This window comes from Nuphar pumila, chromosome 10, assembly GCF_984573655.1.
Source record: "Nuphar pumila chromosome 10, dmNupPumi1.hap1.1, whole genome shotgun sequence".
In the NCBI taxonomy this organism is placed as follows: domain Eukaryota; kingdom Viridiplantae; phylum Streptophyta; class Magnoliopsida; order Nymphaeales; family Nymphaeaceae; genus Nuphar; species Nuphar pumila.
In genome coordinates this window covers 47,337,710-47,360,706 of record NC_143258.1, presented here as the reverse complement: position 1 = coordinate 47,360,706, position 22,997 = coordinate 47,337,710, and positions in this window count along the sequence as shown.

Genomic DNA, 22,997 nt, shown 5'->3' with positions numbered 1-22,997 from the left:
GCCGCCACATGTCATTAGACATTCTCTTTATTCTATGCCACGTGTCAGTATCCACCATCTTCACCCTGTGCCATGTGTCATTCCAATGCCACCATGAGATGCCACGTGTCATGTGCTGCCCTGTCCAGGAAAAGTAGAGCTTGTGTCCCCTGAGGTGGTGCCATTTGAAATGTGTCTCTTGCAAGAGACACGTGTCACTCTCTCTCTTCTTTAGACAAAGCAGACTGACACATGTCTCTCCCTACTTTTATAAGAAAAGTAGGTGACACATCTCACTCTTAGCTCCCTTCAAAAAAAATAGAGGACACGTGTCACTCTTGGCCTTCTTCAGAAAAAGCAACCATTCAAAAAAAATCAAACAAGGCCTAGGTGGCGCAAATGCTGATTTTCATCCATAAAATCATTTTATTTTGTTTTTTTGAGGTGGCGCCACATGGCATTCTCCCCTCCTTCCAACTTTAAATCCCAAACACCTTTTGAGGTGGCGCCATTCCAGAACCCCACTTGGCTTCATTTTTTATTTATTTATTTTATTTTTTTAATAAAGGTAGCCCCATGAGGTGGCGCCATATGAGAAGCTTCAGAAAAGCAAAGTTTGAATTTCAAAAACCCCAAGCAACCCCCTCTGAGGTGGCGCCATTTGGGAGACTCCTGCAGAGAAAATCAAGCTACATTTTGAAAATTTTCAAAATCCCCTGCTGATGTGTCTCACCCACAAAATTCACATTTTTATTTTCTTAAATTCCAAGTGGAATGCCCTGAGATGGCGCCACATGGAGGGATCAAATTGAGCCTGTTTGAAATTCAAAAATCTCTAGAATTGCTACAAATACCCTAGCCCACGTCCAGTACAGAGGGAGCTTTGGTTTGAGAACTGAACTTCAAAATTCCATTTTTTTTCTTGGTTTCCTCTGGATTCACGCCCCCTCTGGAGCCCATTATCAAGGTAGCCGTTCATTTTGGGAGTTTCAAAACTGCAGAAGAACGCAAGGTAAACCCCTATTCCAATCGATTTTATCATGACAATGCCTTTGGTTTGATTCGTATTGTCGTTTTGAAGAAAGAGCTCATCCAATGGATGGATCAAGCTATTCTCATAAAATGATGTATATCAAAAGTATTTTTTTTATGCTTCCTTGATTCAAATTTTTGCATTTCATCATGTTCATGCATTAAAATAGGGTATATTTATATTTTATTTCATTAAAATAGCATGCTCTATGGTTGTTTTTGATGTTTCATGCACTCAGCTTCATTTAGGTCACTCTCTGTTTTTGTCAGTCAGTCCACACGTCATTTCATGCATTTATTTTTCATTAAAAATACTGATAAAATCAAAGTATGTGCCCTTAGGTGTCCCTAACAATTTTCCAAAAATTCGGAATGATTTGAATTTGTTTACTGTGGTAAAAGTTCAAAATGGTAGGTCAAATTTTGTTACCCGGGATACATTTTGAAAATTCATTTCGGACTTGTAAAATCGAGATCTCTCTCATATGAGATTTGATTTTCAATCCAAAAGATGTTCTGAACTTGAGATAATGTCTAGTTTTTAATATGATTTTCTCAGATGTTTTTGAATTTTTTGTATATCTGAAAAAAATCCGAGAGTTTGGGACACGTGTCAGAGCCTGATTTGGGCCTCTAAGACTTTGGATCGACTTAAGCCGATGGGTTCTCTTTGGGTGTTTATCCAAATCCGAATCTGTAAAAAGTGAATGTCATGTTCGAGATATCTTCTGTTTTCATCTGAAAGCTTATGATTTTAAAACAGTTTTAATATTTGTTTCAAATTTTTCTTGTCAGTCTCCTGTTTTGTGATATTTATCTGCTCTGTTGATTTAGGCATGAAAAGTCATATTTTTATCTCTGCTCCTGTTGATCAAATGCCGAAATCATAAAAATGAAAGTTGTTCCTGTGTGTGTCTTTAGTTTCTCAGTTAAATATCAGAAATTTATATGGTCGGATGCTATTTTTTATGCAATTTTACTTCGGATCATGTTGATTTTGTCTCCGTCAGAACCAAATTCTCGTTACCGAACTCACCGTAGTTCAAATCCCGTGGATATTAAAGACAAATTTTATTATTTTCATGTCATTTAGCAGTCTGCAAAATCTCAAATGTTTTCATAGTGAAATCGTGGTATTATCGCATTAAGTGTTAGATTTGGTTCGGGCCCGTAGGCGAAATCCGCCCATTTTAGGGTTTTCTATAAATTTTCGCACCCAAACCATGTCATTTTGTGAGTTTTAACATTCTAGGATGTTTATCAGGATAAAGAGATGCTTCATACCGAATTTGGTGTAATTTGGAATTCATTTGAGGCTCGGTTTAGCCATATAATCAAAATAGGGCCTCGCAGGACCCTGATCCAAGCGAAAAACAAGCGAAATTCATTATTTTTGATGAATAGTAGCATGTCAAAATTCTGATTTTATAGTTTTAATGTGTTTAACAGAATGTCATCATGTCTCATCTTGCATTTTATCATCATTTGGTCTAATTCAAATTTCAAAATCTGTATTTTACCAAAATTTCCTTAAAAAAACCCTGATTTTAAAGGTGTAACATCAATATCAGGGGTATTTTAGTCATTTTGACCACAATTTCGAATTTCAAACTATTTCTTACTGAATTTCTTGCATTCACATTATTTCAAATATCAAGAAAGCATGAGAATAGGGTTTATATCCAATTAAGTCCAATAATTTCAGAATATTATTGGAAAATCTTGGAAAAACCCACATATTTGAGCTAACCTCATTTCCAGTTTGGCAGAGACATTCAAAAGAAGGAGCTGAAGTCTGCAATTTCTTTTTATTTCATTTAATTAGTGATGTAATAATGTAAATTTTGGAATAAGAGGCTTAATTTTCTGCTTAGACTAGGATGCATATCATATAGTTTGAATTCATGCAATATCCTGTTTATGTGATTCATGCATTTTATTTCAAAAGCACTATGGATGTACACGAATGGCACGTGCACCAACTCTTAGGGAGTTGATGAACTCGGTGGAGTCCATATTTACGACCCTAGTCGGAATATGGACGAAACCCAGACCCATCATCTTTCTACTAGTCACATCGAGCCTACACTCTTAGGCTATCTTCAAAATACACATCATATTTCCATTTTTTCAAAATATTGTGAATTAACTCAAGTAAACTCTGAACATGTTCATGGCCACAGTCAGAACATGTGAACGATTTATTTTTGCTTAATACACATTTTTCCAACAAGTTTCTCAGAAAATCTAGACACAAAATTCAGAAACATCTGATAAAATTAGATTAAAAACTAGACATTATCCCGAGCTTAGAACATCTTTCGGATTGAAAATCAAATCTCATACGAGAGAGATCTCGATTTTACAAGTCCGAAATAAATTTTCAAAATGTATCCCGGGTAACAAAATTTGACTTACCATTTTGAACTTTTACCACAGTAAACAAATTCAAATCATTCCGAATTTTTGGAAAATTGTTAGGGACACCTAAAAGCGCATACTTTGATTTTCTCAGCATTTTTAACGAAAAATAAATGCATGAAATGACGTGTGGACTGACTGACAAAAACAAATAGTGACCTAAATGAAGTTGAGTGCATGAAACATAAAAAAAAATCATAGAGCATGCTATTTTAATGAAATAAAATATAAATCTACCCTATTTTAATGCATGAACATGATGAAATGCAAAAATTTGAATCAAGGAAGCATAAAAAAAATACTTTTGATATACGTCATTTTATTTTAATAGCTCCATCCATCCATTGGATGAGCTCTTTCTTCAAAACGACAATACGAATCAAACCAAAGGCATTGTCATGATAAAATCGATTGGAATAGGGGTTTACCTTGCGTTCTCCTGCAATTTTGGAACTCCCGAAATGAACGGCTACCTTGATAATGGGTTCCAGAGGGGGCGTGAATCCAGAGGAAACCAAGAAAAAAAATGGAATTTTGAAGTTCAATTCTCAAACCAAAGCTCCCTCTGTACTGGGCGTGGGCTAGGGTATTTGTAGCAATTCTGGAGAATTTTGAATTTCAAACAGGCTCAATCTGAGCCCTCTATGTGGTGCCATCTCAGGGCATGCCACTTGGAATTTGAGAAAATAAAAATGTGAATTTTGTGGGTGAGACACCTCAGCAGGGGATTTTGAAAATTTTCAAAATGTAGCTTGATTTTCTCTGCAGGAGTCTCCCAAATGGCGCCACCTTAGAGGGGGTTGCTTGGGGTTTTTGAAATTCAAACTATGCTTTTCTGAAGCTTCTCATATGGCGCCACCTCATGGGGCTACCTTTATTAAAAAAATAAAATAAATAAATAAAAAATGAAGCCAAGTAGGGTTTTGGAATGGCGCCACCTCAAAAGGTGTTTGGGATTTAAAGCTAGAAGGAGGGGAGAATGACATGTGGCGCCACCTCAAAAAAATGAAATAAAATGATTTTATGGATGAAAATCAGCATTTGCGCCACCTAGGCCTTGTTTGAATTTTTTTGAATGGTTGCTTTTTCTGAAGAAGGCCAAGAGTGACACGTGTCCTCTACTTTTTCTGAAGGGAGCTAAGAGTGACATGTGTCACCTACTTTTCTGAGAAAAGTAGGGAGAGACATGTGTCAGTCTGCTTTGTCTGAAGAAGGGAGAGAGTGACACGTGTCTCTGGCAGGAGCCACCTAGGCCTTGTTTGAATTTTTTTGAATGATTGCTTTTTCTGAAGAAGGCCAAGAGTGACACGTGTCCTCTACTTTTTCTGAAGTGAGCTAAGAGTGACATGTGTCACCTACTTTTCTGAGAAAAGTAGGGAGAGACATGTGTCAGTCTGCTTTGTCTGAAGAAGGGAGAGAGTGACACGTGTCTCTTGCAGGAGACACATTTCAAATGGCGCCACCTCAGGGGAGACAAGCTCTACTTTTCTTAGATAGGGCAGCACATGACACGTGGCATCTCATGGTGGCATTGGAATGACACATGGCACAGGGTGAAGATGGTGGATACTTGTGAACACCCCAAATTTTTTACCCAACACAACTTTATCTATCAAGGTATTCAGACTCCTTGATACGGTCATCATTCGTGAGTTGTTCGGCTGTCACTACATAGACACGACCTGCCACAGGTTTCTGCTCTGCCCTAGGTAGTGGCAGTCATTGTTGTTGTATTTGTTGAGAGGGTCCTCCAGATCTCATATTTCTCTATTGAAGATCTGAGGCCTTCTTGCGACATTCTCTTATACGATGCTCTGGTTTTTCGCAATATAGGCAACCTCCCATATCGAGAGTACAAACCCCTCCGAGGTGATCTGAGCTACACCTCGAGCATCAGATATTAGACTTTTGATAGAGCTGATTGGCTTCTACCATCTGAAATGGCCACTCGGCCTGTAGAGCAAAGTTTTGCTCTTAAAAATCCCTCTCATAAAAAGGTGGCCGTGATTCCTGGCCACCGGGGAATGTCCTCTTGTTGTTCCCATTACTTATTACCGATCTGTTTACTATGACCCCTTTGGATCGCTCCTAGTCTGCACTAATCTTTGAAGCTGCCACTACAGTGGCTTTGAATGTCTGAGGCATCCTAGTTATCACACGAGACCGTAACCCTTTTCGAAATCTGTTGATATATTTATCGGCCCTCTTCTGGTCAGTATCAAATAACCGATAGCAGTACCGCTCAAGGTCCCGAAAATTGGTAGTATAGTCGATGTGACACATACCACCCTGTTTTAACTCCAGAAACTCTATCTTTTTCTTGTTTTTGGAATGCAATGGAAAGTAGTTATCCATAAAAGTTCTCTGAAAGTCATCCCAAGGAACGCCTCCGAGTTGTGAGAACTGGATCAACTTAGTGGTATCCCACCAGTTATGTGCATTATCCTTTAGTCTATACGTTCCAAAGTTTGTCTTTTTCTCTTCTGATACTCCTAATACCAGGAAGGTAGGTTCTGTTTTCTCGATCCAGCTTTCTGCAAGCTCTGGATCGGCTCTGCCAACGAAAACCAGTGGCTCAAGCTTGAGGAACTTCTCATAAGTTATTCCTCACAGGTTCTCATTTCGAGGGGGGACTGGTTTTGGCCTCATTTTACGGATAGCTGTGACTAGGTTGTTGAGCGTCTCTAGCAGGAATCCTTGTGTATGGGACTCCTCGCTCGGCATGGCTTTCCTTGTCGTAGAAGTCATTTATCTATTCACACACAAGCACTTATTTTAGTTTCTCGATGTATATGGGGAAGTAAAACTTTATTTACTTATATACATTTCATTACACAAGCATCGCCATTCTGTACAAGTGTCATGCCACACTCGCAGACATTGGCGGTGAGAAATTATATACATGAGTCTATTGACTCCAAAACACAACCAGTTTCTTAAGAACTGGACTTCTTTTTTTATGAAAACAACCTAAAATATCATTGATTGCTACATTGCCTTGGCTTAGGCACAACTAGAGTTGGCTTGGGCGACACTTCCACACTCTCAAGCGAATCCTGTGGATAGATCAGTGATGTCGGTCCACTTTCCCACTTTGTATCATCATGACTCGATAAGTCTGAGATCATAACGGGATTATAGAAGAAGTTGTTGCATCCCTCATCCCGACTATGCAAGCTAGGCGTATGTGATGCCTGTTGATAGCCTTGCATCTGAATGAATCACTCAAGGAAGTTCAAGTCGAATTTCACCAGATGTCGTAGTTCATCTAAAGTCGATGGAGTGTGACTACTCCCAACACTTGTATGATGTGATCCACTAACACGCGAGGTCTCATCCCTAAGACCAAGCAATCCCCACTGACCCATATCGGCAGTATACCTCCTTTGGCATTCGTTGGCAGAATATCTATCTTCACCACAATATTGACAGTCTTAGACTTCATACGGGCATACCCACTCATCGTGCATGATCTCGCAATGATAGCAGTATCCGCACGAGTCATGAGTTGCCATCTATACAAAGATGCACCCAGATCAAAAAAAGTATAAAATTTATACTTATGATACCTCAATCATGACAGATCTTGAACCAGGTTTCTCAGACACATGCTCTGATACCTAATATGTAACGCCCCAGACTTCCAAAATGAAACTAAGTTAAAATTTTCATGAATTTCTTTTTTTCGTCTTTGTAGCGGAATTTTAAAAAGCTTTTAGTAGTGGAAATAAACGATAATGAGTCATCAGTTTTAGAAAACTCTGAGCATATTAGACGTATGTGGTTGTTATCGTCGCAAAATTTTTCTCGTCTTCCCTTCCTTGCGGAAGAGAGAGGAAAATGCTTTCGCGATTCAAACTTGAGCGGATTTTGGAAATTGTTTTGAAATACTCGACTCCATTTTGAAAATCGCGGGAAAATCCATGGGATGGGGCTCGACCTGTCGGGACGAGGTTTGACCGTTCCTGCCACCTTTAACAGGGGTAATCGAACCAAGGGCCAAAATTGTGCTTGACTTAGTTAAATCATTGAAATTGTGTTCTATCCTAAATGCACAGAGAATTCAGGCATGTGCTATACAATCTTGTAAAATGCAAGTTGGAAAATATGATGTATGCTTAGAAAATATTTGGAGTTAAAAAAATTTCATAAAAAGATGGAAATCAATCTTTGAAGAAACTCAGACGAAGAAGATTTGAAATCTCGAGAAAGTTTATAAAGATTTAGAAAATCATGAAAAAATGAGAATCTCGGGAAAATCTCGAGAAAGTTTATAAAGATTTGGAAAATCATGAAGAAATGAGAATCTCGGGAAAATCTCGAGAAAATTTATAAAGATTTGGAAAATCATGAAGAAATGAGAATCTCAGGAAAATCTCGAGAAAATTTATAAAGATTTGGAAAACCATGAAGAAATGAGAATCTCGGGAAAATCTCAAGAAAGTTTATAAAGATTTGGAAAATCATAAAGAAATGAGAATCTCGGGAAAATGGAAGGAATTCTTGAGAAAAGATGAACATTTGAAAAGGAAAACGCTTGTCGGGAAAACTCGAACTTTGAGAAATTTATTAGGAAAATGATAGAAAATTTATGGGAAAGCTCTTTGGATATGGAAATTAAAAACTTAGGAAATTGAAATCCTGAGAATCTTGTCTTTAAAATATCTGAAAATCAGCTTTGATTCTTGAGAAAGATGAAAATTTCCTTTTTTTGAAAGCATCTTAAGAAAATAATATTTTCAAGGAAATTCACGAGAAAACTTTAACTTGGGAAATCCAACTTCAGAAATCTTCATAGTTTCTTGAGAAATAGATTTCATGAAGTGAAAATCTCTTGAGAAAAACAGATGATGCAGATGATTTGAAAGAATGAATGCACTTTGAAAAGATTTCTGAAAAATTTGTTGGAAAAATGTGTATTAAACCAAAGTAAATCCTTCACATATTTTGACTGTGGCCATGAATATGTTTAGAGTTTATTTGAGTTAATTCACAATATTTTGAAAAATTGGAAATATGATGTGCATTTCTGATTTCATCAACTCTCTAAGAGTTGGTGCACGTGCCATTCATGTTCATCCACAGTGAATTTTGAAATTTGAGATATATGAATCATAGAATCAGGATATTGCAGGAATCAAACTACATGAGATGCATCCTAATCTAAGAAGTAAAAGTAAATATTATTCCAAGTTTGATTATTACATCATCTGACATGAATCAAAATAAATGAAATAAAAAAAAATACGGAGTATAAAAGAGTCAGCATCTTCCAGCTTTCCTACAAAATGAGAGTTAGTACAAGATGACCAAAGAAATGGGTATATATATATAATATATACAACGAAGATATACACGTATATATATATAAATACTTGAATTGGTGCTAAATGACATATGATAATGAAGATGTATTTACAAAAAGAAAAAAAAGAAGAAGAAAAGTATATGTGATAATAAGTGCACATGAAGATATCTCTCTCTATATATAAGTATATATATACATATATATATAAGTATATATATACATATATATATATATACATGTATATATATATATATGTATATGTAGATATACGTAGATATGTATATATATAGAGAGACATATATGTATAATGAGAAACTATATCTAAGAATTAGAATTTTATATATAATGGGTAAAATCAAAAAATACAGATATATACAGTTTCTGTAGGTGATTTCACAAAGCTGTAATTTCCAAATTATAACATATTTTGCAGTAGAATTGGGTATGGAGCTTTTCTATATATCAATAACAAAGCGTGCAAAAGAGGATATAGAGATCATGAACGGATATGGAAATATTCGTTCATGAATATAGCCGATTATCAAACCTGTGTACCTGCAGAAGATGGTGTGCATTGTGAAGTGCATGAGGTAGTGGCTGGGGATCAGTGCAAGGATCAAAATATTAATGTATAGGCATGGGTGAGATAAGAACTAAAAGGGTTTTTCAATATTGAAAGGAATTTGGCCTCAAATGCAGAATACCTAAAGTGAAAAGTTGAGTGAAAGTAAACTAAATCACATCAGAGGAAGATGCATGACATATGTTATGTAATAAAATGCAATGTATACAATGCTAAGTACAGAACATATGAAGAAACAAATGCTATATCAAAAAGAAAACTTAAAAGATAGATAGGCAGTCATAGATCACTGGCTGGGATAAGCAAACTGGCATCTTAATTGGATGATCGATTAGCTTCAGTTAGTTGAACTTAATTAATAGTTGGAGTTCTCGAATTTACTCATCACAGCTGAACAGAGTTCAGCGAAATTTCAAATGGATTGAATCCAACGTATACAGCCAACTGATCTTATGAATTAGCATTGATTCCAAAATCGATTCTATAGATCGAATATTAGATGACAAATAGATCTCACCGATTTTAGCACATTTAAAACTATACAACAGATTTTTTAACAAATCGATTATAACAACTTGATTCTGCTAATCAATCATACACGACACAGTGAAATGGATTAGCAACTCTACTTCTGCAAAAAGATTGTGACAGTATATTGCACACTGATTGCACATAACATCTTCAGGCACTTTGTAATAAATCAGGGTGATCTTACAGCAGTTCCAAAATCTCTGTTAACGGAGTGACAACATACAAACAATAGATTTCTAACATGAAACACCAACAGCTAAGATGCAGGGGTAAATTGTATGTTAGTATACAGGAAATATATCAAATGAGAAGATACGTTATGCCTTATCAAGTGAAAACCACTAAGTACAAGTATAGATGATGCTTATGATGGTGAAGAACAGAATAAAGTAATTTACTTGCAGTTAACGTAGAAGGGAATGAAAACACAAAATGCAAATCATCAAACTGTGCTAAATAGCATTGAGAAAGATGTACCCTGCAGAGGGTCACATTTGTGTTGCAAAATACAAATCGGTGCTGCTAATATGCAGACCGATATTGTATATAGTGCATCCATGGACAGAGAATCGATGATCTAAGGAAACTGGAAGAGGAGTGATCCTTACCTTAGCTCAACAGAGGTTAATAAGGAGATTCCTTCAATGGTGGGTCAGGCCACGAAAGGGGAAAGGAGGACCACGCCCTCCTTGGTTGTGCCTTGAAAGCTCTGCTTAATCTGCAATAAAGGGACCGATTCTTTTCTGCTTGGCTGAAGGAAAATGGGCAGCAATTGGCTGACGGTAACGTGAAGGAGCTGATGGGTTGAAGAAGATGCAGAAGTGGGCATCTTGCTGGATGGTCTTCACGCTGGATGGCATTTCCTTTTGCAGGTGGGCTGAAGAAGATGAAGACGTTGGCTGGGCTGAAGACGAGGAGGACGCTGGGGATGTAGCTGAAGGAGAGGTCCAAATGCTGTCTGGATCTCCTGCTATTGAGCTGCAGGCAGATGGGGAGACGCTGGTTGGGTTGCGGCTGGGGATGGACTGAAGGAAATGGATGAAAACCTGTTGCTTCCTCTGCTGCTGGGAAGAAGCTTCCGGCGAAAACCCAAAAAGACAAGAAAATCAAAATCCCCCCCCCCCCTTTGTCGATCAATGGCCCCCCTCTTTTAAAGAGATTTTCAGCTTCATTTCAAAAAGATCGCAATCCTTTCAAAACTTCTGTTACATCTCTTTGAAATTTTTTTGAAACTGAAATATTCAATGTAGCCGTTTTCAAGAGGCCTCTTGTATTTTTCAAAAAAAATTCCTTTCATTTACCTAAGTTTTAGGTAAAATGAAACTTATTTTATTTATTTTATTTTTTTGGAAGTTCGGCTGTGCCATTTAAGGCTACATCCTTCTTAAAAAAAAATTTATTTAAACAAATCAATAAAAAGGAATAAAATAAAAAATGAGTATTGAAATAAATGAGAGGCTTTTATAGAAATGCCACCTCAACCCACTTTTAAAATCCTTTTGGAAAATAAAGTTTTATTTTGTTTTGGAAAATATTTTATTTTCAATTGGGGTGCCACATGTGTGTGGGCCCACTAACTAAAAAAAATGAATAAACAAATAACATTAAGAAATTAAAAAGAAGAATTTGCAAATTGGTGTGATCTCCGGGTGGGTCCCGCTCCATTTATTTGAAAATAAAAAGAAAAAGAAATAACTTCTTTTTTTTTGGAATTTTTATAATATGAGATAAAACTTTGTTTGTTTTCAAGAATTTGGAAAAAAAAATTGGTTTTTTCAGGGCAAAAATATGGGTAAAGAAAATACAGAAATTTTGTAGAGAGATTTAAAATCTTTTTGCAACAGTTTTGAGATAAAATCTTTAAAGCCAATATCAAAATATCCAGATTGTTTTTCTGAGAAAAACTTTTGTAATTCAAAGGTCCTGGGGGTAAAATGGGAAAGATTGGCAATTTTGAAAAACCCAGGGTTTTAAAATCAATTTTGAAAAGAGTTACAACTTGAATCTGGATTGAGAATTTTGAAATCGAGAGTTTTTGGACCTCGAAATGACATGTTGTGCAGTGAAATGATATGAAATGCTCATGCGATGTTATGCAAAGACATGTTTCCTGAAATGCCCCTCTGGGCCAGGACTTTGGAAATTCTAGCTTTTTGTCCAGAATAGAATTTTGAAGATTTGCAGTTTGAAGATGTCTCTGAACCTAAATATAGAAATTTTGAGGCTCAAGAATAAAATTGAGGACTTTTTGCAAGGTTCAATCTCAGAAAATGACCATTTTGCCCTTCATTGATTCCGGAGAACTGAAATGTGCCAATTGAGGGCGATGTCAAGAAGATGAGTTAAAATTTGGGGTGTTTACAGATGCCCCTCTTTGCTACTAAGTCGGCTTGTTGCCGAGCTTAGTGGCAAAGAAAAACACACCAAATTTGGGCTATATAAAAAAATGCCCCAGTTAGAAGGATCCGACTGGGTATGAAAAAATTAGCCCGAGGAAGATGGTAGATATGAAATGGAGAATAAAGAGAAAAGATTTGTTCTGTGAGAGTGAAGTTCAGGTTTTTGCCCTTACCTGGATGGGACAGAAAATGCTTCGTATGACACGAAGCTTAGGTTCTAACCCTTGACCTGATTGGGGAATGAAATATCTCATTGATATGAGATTCAGGTTTGTACCCTTATCCTGATCGGGCGGGAAATGAAATACCTCTTTGAATGAGGCTCAGGTTTATACCCTTATCCTGATCGGGTGGGAAATGAAATACCTTTTTGAATGAGGCTCAGGTTTATACCCTTATCCTGATCGGGTGGGAAATAAAATACCTCTTCAAAGGAGGCTCATATTTATACCCTTATCCTGATCGGGTGGAAAATGGAATACCTCTTCAAAGGAGGCTCAGGTTTATACCCTTATCTTGATCAGGTGGAGAATGGATGGTATGATGGAACCTTCGGATTTTGCACAATAAATCCGACAGGGGTTTTGCAAAAGGAAGGAAAATGGGGTCCCTAAAGCTTGAAAAGGGGTTGATTTTGGGCGTTTCATTGTTGAGACTAAATAGCTTTTGAAATTGCCTTTTGCAAGAAAATGATTGGTGGTTCGACCTCAAACCGAAATGGGACTGTCTATGGTGGGACAGTGGGGACACAGGGAAGTGTGTGAATCTGAGAGTTCACGCTCTCAAAGAAGGGAAGGAATCAAGTCCTTAAGAGGGATGTAAAATTGGTGTCAAGATGTATCAAAAACGGACATCAAGCTCTCACTTCACGTCAAGATAGCTAAAAAATATTGTCAAAATATTAAGAATTCTGTTGTTGATTCAAAGTATTTGAAAATGATACGCATCTTTGCAAAATATTCTTTCTTTTCTACCTGAAACATTACCTCCAAACAAGGTTCACTTCGTAGAATCGAGATTTTGAACCCAAATTGCTTGCGATTGGCCTTCTTCAAGTAAGCTATCAATTTCCTTGATATGAACAGGAAAGAGAATTTGATATTATGAAAGCAATTGATGAAAGAATATTGATAATAGAATTTCATAGATTTAAAGAAGATTCTTGATAGATTTGGCAGTTTGATATCCTGAGAGCTTTTCTCATGATAATCTTTCTGCATTCTTTTGGCTCTCTTGGATTTTTGGCTACATTCTCCTTCATTTTGGAGATGTTCTGACGTTTTCTCTCTTTCTTTTCTCTCTATTTCTTGCTCTTTTTTTTTTTGGAAGGGTACATCACAAACTCCTTCAACTTGGAGATGTTCCGATCCTTCTTTGACGATATTGGCTCTTGGGTTAGAGATTTTTTGGATGATAACGGAAATTAAATATCTTTTGGGGATTGTCGGGAGGTTCATCGCATCTGCCTTCATCTCGACAGTGCTTTGGACTTTCTCTGGAAGGATCTGTCACAAACTCTGTCATCTTGAAGATGTTTCAAATCTTCTTTGGCCCCGGGGGTCTACTCGCTTAATTCGCCTTCATCTTGACGACAATTGAGAGATCCCTTTTGCAGATATTTAATTGCAGCTTATGGGATTTTGAGGGAGACAGGGATTGGGTGAATGCTCTCTTTTCTAGCGCTCAGGATATTTTCACTGCCTCGTCTTTACAAGAATGGTCTTTAAAATGTGCCATTGACTGCGATCAATATCAATCATTTATGGCTTTGCAATAACATTGAATTTTCTTTTGCTGGCCATATCGAGGATTTATCCTTCATCCTTTAGTTGGCCAATAGAAAGAATTTGAGTTTTGAATCTCTTTTCACAAAAGCTTCACTCTTTTGGAAGTAGTGCTGAAGGTAAACTGAAGTAAAGATTTATGCAATAAAATTCTGAAATCAACAAATAATTTTGATTGACAAATCGACAAAATTTTCTTGAAGTCCTGGGTGAAAGAGAGCGTTTGAAGTCCGGCTCAACTCATCCGTGACGAAAATTCTCCTCTCTTTTTCCCCCAAAAGAGAGACTCAGGCTTAGCCCTTACCTGAATGGGAAATGGGAAATACTCCTCTCTTCCCTAAAGAGGAGGTGTTTGCAAAATGAACTTTCGAAGAGAAATTAAGCTTTAGTCAAAGCTCCCTAATATTAGGCTTCTCTTATGGAAAGGGGCTGATAATAGTGAGGTCTGAAAATTGGGTCATGAAAGGATCAAGTCCATCACACTCTCCCTGAAAAGTGGGTCTTTCATGACAAAAATGGCCTAGTATGAAAAAATTGGGGTGGCCACAAGAAAAGCGAGTCTCCGTCGAGCTTCTCCCTATGAAAGGGTTCCTTGTGTGAAATTGTAAATTGTTTTGCAAACGGTTCACGAAGACGTGAGTCCCTTCAAACTCTCCCTAAAAAGGGGCTAAGTGAACGACTTGGATAGCATGAGAAAAGAATGAGCTCCCTTGAACTCTCCCTAAAAAGGGTCTCTCGCAAGAGAAAATGATTAAAATTGGATATTGAAATTGACTGACTAAAAGGTCGAAATTGGAAATTGGAAAATTGATTGTTTGGAAATTGGATGACCCGGAGGTCGAAATTGGATAATTGAATGACCTGACGGTCGAAATTGAAATTGGTTGACTCGAAGGTCAAAATTGGAGATTGAATGACCTGGAGTTCAAAATTGGAAATTGAGTGACCGGACGGTCAAAATTTGATGACCTGGAGGTCGAAATTAAAAACTGAGTGACCCGAAGGTCGAAATTGTGTGACCCGAGTCGAAATTGAGAATTGACTGATCCAATGATTTAAATTGAAAATTGGTGGGCAAAATGTCAAATTTGAGAAATTGACTGACCCTGAGGATCGAAATGACTTGGATTAACAAAGGAGAATAAATGGTTCAAGTCAGAGCTCGAATAAAGTAGAGAGATCACGAGTCGGAACTCGGTTTTTCAAAAGGAAAAATAATTTGAAGGGAAACCCGAGTCGGAACTCGGATCTTTGAAGGAAGATAATTTGAATAAAAACCCGAGTTGGAACTCGGTTTTCAAAGACCGACTTAAAAGTTGGATTTTAAAAATGTATCAGTTTGAGCACTGGATTTTGAAATAATACCAGTTCGAGCGTTGGGTTTTGGTTCAGTACTGGGGATTATCTTTCAATTTTGAATCATTAGGAATTGTGATGGGACTGTTTGCTGAAATCTCAATACTGACCAGATTGTTGTTAATGCAGTTGAATGCAAATGAATGCAAATTGATGCACATGAATGCACAAGTGCGTGAAATGAGGAATTTGTTTATCCTGCCTGCATACAGAACAAAATTTTAAAAATGCCCTAATGTAACTGGGAAAAGAAAGTCTGATCATTATTTGAAGAAAATGGGAGGATTACAAGAGGAGAATAAATGTTTCATGTATAGAACTTTTTCAAGTGTCGAGCATTAATGGGATCTGGTAATTCCACCCCATCGGCGTTGATGAGCCGATATGAGTTGCGGGGTAAGGCTTCTTTGACAACATAGGGACCTTTCCAATTTGTCGACCATTTGTCGCAAGGATGATGCTTGAGATAGGTTGTGGATCGAAGCACTAAATCATTGACTTTGAATATTCTTTCGATGACAGACTTCGCGTACTGCCTGGCTACTCTCTGACAATAGGATTGAGCATGCTTTGTTGCTTTTAGCCTTCTCTCATCGAGCAAGTCTAACTATACCAGTCGCTGCTGTTGGTATTGATCAAGGGGCAATTGCAGAAGTGAAGCAAATTTCAAAGCGGGCTTCTGAACATGTAGCGGCAATACTACTTCTGTTCCATAGACCAATTCTGATGGAGTAGCATTTGTTGGAGTGCGGATGGTGGTTCGATAGGCCCATAGTGCATCGTGGATCTTCTCATGCCAGTCACGGTCTGTTTCTACGGTTCGCTCCAAGATACAAATTAAAATCTTGTTGGTGGTCTCTGCCTGACCATTCCCTTTAGGATAATATGGAGCGGAAAAATGATTATAGATCTTGAACTTTGAGCAGAATGTCTTCATTCTTTCATTCTTGAAATGACTGCCATTATCTGACACGATGTCATGTGGGATGCCGAAACGACAAAGGATGCTCTTGTGAATGAAAGAGACTATGTGTCGGCCTTCTACTGTGCGAAGAGTAATAGCTTCTACCCACTTGGTGAAATATTCCGTTGCGGCAAGGAAGTATTTGTGGCCATTTGAAGCAGAAGGGGTGATGGGACCTACGACATCGAAGGCCCACATAGAGAACGGCCATGTAGAGAAAACAGATTGCAAATAAGTTGTCGGAGCGTGAATAGAGGGTGCGTGTATCTGGCATTGAATACACTTCTTCACATACTGATAACAGTCTTGTTGCATAGTCTTCCAATAATAACCTGCTCTGATGATTTGTTTAACAAGGGTTTGGTAGCCGACGTGGCCACCAAAAATGTCTTTGTGTGCTTCTTGCACGACTTCTTTGGCTTCGTCTTCGTCTAAGCATCTGGAATACTCTAAATTGAATCCTCGACGATAAAGGACATTGGCTAGAATGAAGTATCGAGTAGACATACACTGGATTGCTCGCTGCTCTTTCTTTGAGAGTTCTGGAGGAAATTCACCAGTTTCTATGAAAGTTTTGATATTGTAATATCAGGACTTCTTCTTTTGCTCAACTTGGTTTACATGCTCTGTTGGAAGTAAAGCAGGTTGGTCAAGTCTGCCGATTTCGAAAGAGCGACAATATTCTCCATTTTTTAATGCCATAATGGAGCCTAAACTGGCTAGGCTATCGGCCACTTGATTAAAATCTCTCTTGATATGGAATAGCTGAAATTTTTCAAAATTGCTGACAAGAGCTGAAATGATTTTCTGATAAGGAAATAGCTTCTAATCTTTCACTTGCCATTCGGCTTTGACTTGATTGACAACGAGTAATGAGTCACCGTAGGCATGCACTCTCTTGACATTGAAGTCCAGTAGAATTTTTAGACCTTGAATCAGGGCTTCATATTCAGCCATATTGCGGGTGCATTGAAAGTCTAACTTGAGAGAAAATGGAATCATCTCTTTCTCTGGAGTGATTAACAAGATTCCGATGCCTATTTCGGTCATATTCTTAGAACCGTCGAAAAATAAATTCCAGACTGGAGATTGCTGGATATTGCATATTTGCTCGTCTGGGAAATCATCTTCGGCTTTCACCTCTTCTGTCGGAGGAAAATCTGCCAATTGATCTGCAATTGCTTATCCTTTTATTGATTGCTGCGAGACATATTCTAAGTCATACTGCATCAGTAAGACTTGCCATTTGGCGACTCGTCTGCTAAAGAAAGGTTGCTCCAAAATATACTTGAGAGGATTGAGTTTAGACAAAATTTTGACTTCTGATGCTAGCAGGTAGTGTCTTAGCTTCTGACACATCCATACCAGAGCTAGGCAGGTCTTCTCTATTTGAGAGTATTTTTTTCCGTAGTCTATGAAAGTCTTACTCACATAATAAATGGCGTGCTCTATCAGGCTGCCTTAATTGTACTGCGCCAAGAATCCGCCGCATGTGACTTGATTTACCGAGATATATAACAGAAGAGGTTTTTCCAATTCTGGCAGCTTCAAGATAGGAGGATTAAGAAGATACTTATTGATTCGCTTGAACGATTGCTGACATTCTGGTCCCCATTCGAACCTTACTCCTTTTCTAAGTAAGTGGTTGAAGGGCTCACATCTCATTGCCAAGTTGGAAATAAACCGCTGAATTGACTGCATGCGTCCCTGAAGGCTACACAATTCTTTGAGATTCTTCGGGGGTGGCATATCAATGATAGTCTTTGCTTTGGTTGGGTCAACTTCGATTCCCTTTTTGTTGACCAGAAAGCCCAACAGTTTGCCTGATTCGACTCCAAAAACACACTTTTGCAGGTTAAGCCTTAACTTGTAAAGAATAAGTCGCTTAAAAACTTGGTCAAGGGCCTCGAGGTGATCTTCCTCTCTAGATTTCACGAGGATATCGTCAACATACGCATCCATGATTTTGCGCATCTGATCATGAAAGATAACGGTCATTGCTCGTTGATATGTTGCTCCAGCATTCTTGAGCCCAAAAGGCATAACTGTATAACAGAAAGTGCCCCAAGGCGTAGTGAAGGAAGTTTTTGACTGATCGCGGGCGGCCAACTTAATCTAATTGTAACCGGAATATCCATCCATAAAAGAAAACATGGCATGTCCTGCCATGCTGTCGATTAGGAGATCAATGCTTGGAAGTGGATAATCATCTTTCGAAGTTGCTTTATTGAGGTCTTTGAAGTCTATGCAAATCCTCACTTTATCGCTTTTCTTTGGAACAACGACAATATTGGCTAACCATTCTGGATAGTCAATAGGTCGGATAAATCCTGCTTTGAGCAGATCTTCAAGTCCTTCTTTGACTTGTTGTTCTATTCTGGGATCCATTTTTCTCAGCTTTTGCTTAACTGGCTTAACATCTGGCTTCAAAATGAGTCGGTGTTCGACCAATTTGGGATCTAAGCCCGGCATATCTTCATATGTCCATGCGAACACTTCTTCATGTTGCTTGAGAAAATTTGTAAGCCTTTCTTTCTCTTCCGGACTTAGACTGGTACCGATCTTGAGAACCTTGGGATTGTCCTTTGAACCGATATTGACATCTTCAGTTGGGTCTTGTACTAGAGCAGATGGTTCATCCTGTTTCTGAACTGAGGCGAATTCTGGTAATTCCTGAAGAGACTGATCAAATTCTGCATAATCATCTGACTGCTTTGCAACCTTGCTATCTTCTGTGCTTGCTTTGACTCGATGAATCGCTGCCGACTTCTGGAAAGCCTTTGGATTGATAACGAGTTTCTTGATTGCTCGGGAAGACATTTCTGAAATTTTGGATAAGAAATTGGATTCAGGAAAAACCGTTCATTATATGACAAACAATCATTTGAAAAGAATCGTGCATAAAATGACATTGAATTATAAAATGAGGATATAGAGATAAAGGAGACATATGGCATCCAGATAGACAAAGAAACTTGACATTTTATTGATTTGACTTGATAAAAGACATTGAGACATTTATTTTGAAAGGAATAGAAAGGAAAAGCAACAACTGATTTCTTAATGTGCCCCTTTAACAAAAACAGTCTTCTTTGGTGAGCTCCTGCCAGAAAACCCTAATCCTGCCCTGTGGGGACGATGCTTCTGGATCATTGGCTCTATGCGGCCATCTTTATTTTTGCCAAGTCCTTTGAAGGGTTGATAACCATGCTTCAGAAGTAAATCAAATCCCTTTCTTGCTTTCATGAATTGTGGGAACAATGGATGATCTTTGACAGTGTCGTAGCTGACACGACCTCCAATCTTGAAGAACTTGGGACCTCTTCATCGGGTCATGGCTATAGTGTGCAGGGATAATTCTGATGTTGCCTGGAGTATTTCCCGACTTTCTTTAAGACTGATTTCTTCACTCTCTCTGATGCTAGGAATATTTGCAGTGAATGATGGTCGAGGGATCATAGGTTGTGGGAGCCTTTCTTCTGGGTCCTCTCCGAGCACTGTTGTAATCATTTCACATTTGGACCATTTTACGCATTGATGCAGGGTGGAAGGCACTGCATTTGCATTATGGATCCATGTTCTTCCAAGCAGCAGGTTGTAGGTGGGTGGTACATTGACCACATGAAAAAGTACTGAGTGCACCGAGTAGTTGATGAACACCTCTAGAAATATCTTGCCCTTGGCCGTTTGACCATGGTTGTCAAATTCGTAGATAGTGATAGGATCCAAAATGTATTCTTCTTCCTTTATCCCTAATGCTTTTGCTGTCATTTTGGGACATATATTGAGGTTGCTGCCTTCATCAACTAGCACATGGGGTACTGTCATTCCTCTTACCTGCACGACGATGTACAAAGCATTATTATGAAAGGAATAAGTCTTTGGAAGGTCCTCATCTGAGAAGGTGATCGGCGCATTAGTCATGGCTGAATTCACTATTTGTGCCATGTCTTCAGGTGTGGTACTGGGCTTAACTTTAATCTTTCTAAGCAGATCATCCAGTACTTGCTGATGCTTGCGGGAATTCTTGGCCAAGTCAAGAATGGAAACATTGGACAGAGCGGTCAAAGGCTTCTGACATGAATTTTCTGGCCTGGGTTTGATGATTTGATTGAGGAAGTCAGGAATTCCCTTTGACTTGGGGGCTGACTTTACAGGTGCTTCAGAAACTTTCATCTTGCCGAATGTTGAGATTAGGTCCATTTTCTTAGAAGCTGGGGCTGCTTGTCGTACCACTGACACGTGATGTTGAACTTGAAGATCCTGAACGGAACATGGCTTGATGTGTTCATGAGGTAGGAACAGTTGTTCAGATACTACTGTTGTAGTGTGTGAAGGAAAAGGTTGCTTGAGAATATCCATTTTCTCTTCTTCTTCTCCTTCTACCAATAAGTTTTTGTCAATAAGATCATGCACAATGTTCTTGAGAACAAAGCAATTCTCAGTGTTGTGTCCCACTATTCTGTGGAACTTGCAGAATTGGTCTTTCCATTTCCCCAGAGGCACAGGGGGATCAGCCAGCCTAGGCAATTTGACCATTTCCTTCAACAGCATATACTCGAGCACATCTTCGAGTGATTGGTCGAGAAGAGTGAATTTTCGGTCATAACTCCATCCTTCATGTTTAACTTTTTCACGCAGTTTCGGCCCTTGGTCTTGTTGAGAAGGCTTACTGTATTGAGGAGCAAGCTTCATTTTCTGATCTCCTTTATTGTTGGAATTGCCTGCGCCGTAACAATAATCTTTCTTCTGCCCTTTGAACTAATTTTGGCTATTGTTATTGTTGTTGTTGTTGGCAGAGAAAGTGAAGTGAGCTTTCTTCTTCTGCTCACCTTGAGGGTTATTCTTGGAAAAAGTGAAGCCTTCATAGACTCCATTCTCTACGCTCAGCTTGAGCCATTCTGCTCGCTCAGTTAATTCAATGAAGGTCCTGGATGGTGCGGTGGAGATCAATCCTCTCAGAGGTTGAGAAAAGTTCTTGAGGATTAGGGATAGGGCATGCCTTTCTGAAATAGGATCTCTCATTTTGTTGCAGGCTGACCTCCATCTGTGAATGAAATCGCGTGCTTTCTCATTCTCGTTCTGCCTCAAATTGCAGAGATGACTTAGTGTAGGAAGCGCTTTTGTGTTGAACAAGAAGCGTTCAATGAATAAATTCACCACTTTATCGAACTCCTTGAGCTCAATGGGATTGATATGCTCAGCATACCATTTAGCTGCAACCCCTTCCAAGCTGCGAGGGAAACATAGGAATAGTGCTTTGTTATCTCTCTTGAATCTTGAGCACTCTGCAAAGAAAGTGGCGAGATGGGGTTTCAGGTCGCCAGAACCATCGAACTTGATGAATTTACGAGGAAGATTCTCCAGATCATCATCCCCTTCTAAGCCGTCATAGAAGTCCTCACTGGTGAAGACTTTCTTGCCCTTGTCGTGGGCTTGGAGATCTTTAACTACTCTGGCCATTTCCCTGAATTGTGACTGCAGGGGTTCTTTTGCGACCTGACTCTTTGATTTGCGGCTCTTCGTTTGTTCTCGGCCACATTTCTGAAATGCCGGAGGCACCTCATATTCTTCCTCAGTGTCTTCTGCTGTTTCTGATTCATCTGAAATTTCTTCTGGCTGAACCTGCTTCTTGGAAGTCTTCTTATTCTTTTGTCCGTGGAACTTCTCTCTGAATGGATTCTTCTCTACACTAGTCCCAACCTGTTCATTCATCATTTTGTTTATCATCTTTCGGAACATGGCATACATTTGTGTGTCAATGCCATCATCCTCTTGTTGCTGATCTTGATTCACGGGGGGATCCATTTCTCCTTCTGAGGCTGAGGAGTGCTAAGGTGATGTGGTTCTTCTTCCTGACCTTGTTCGAACCATCAAATGTTGCGGATGCTCTCTGCAGGGCAAAGACCTGATTAGATTATGAAGGAATTGGCTTTTGGAAGAAATATTTGCTGTAAATATGGTAGACAATTTGAAAAAGTTATCCCATTACTGGGGACTGAGTCGTCGCAAAAATCACGACAATTGTGTTGTCCTTCTTTGAAAGAGAAATAAACAATGAAAAATATGCCTTGTTACCTAGGCGAGGTCGTCAAACCACAATAGAAAGAGAGAATTTTATTGAAATGAGAAAAATATGATTTCATTGATCTTGACAAAGAGGTGGAGGACAAACAATTTGCCACCATTCACGATAATCAGCAGACACTCTAGGACCAGGAAAGATTTTGAGAGAGACGAAGGAATCTCAGCCGTAGCGAGCAGAATGATATGCCCCGGACCATTGTGCGGAAGTGAGATCAAACTTTGCCATAGCTCTTGATAACAGTCGGGCTTCGACGTACTGTTGCCTCTGCGAGAACTGCCAAACACATCGCTCTGGTTGGTAGTAAGTGCAGAAGAATGGTCCCAGCAATTTGAACCGCTTGCCATAAACGTATGTGTATCTGGGAGGGGATAATTGTCGATCAAAGTAGTCCCAAACTACGTCATCTTCTTGAATGTTGTCAATCATGGATAGGTACTGCGCCACTGGAAGAAGTTATTGGCCATTGTATCTGAAAGAGCTTGCTCGGGCTGGAACATGCTGAAAGAACCAGGATTGAAGTGCGTAGATGCATCCTTTGACGAGAATGGATTT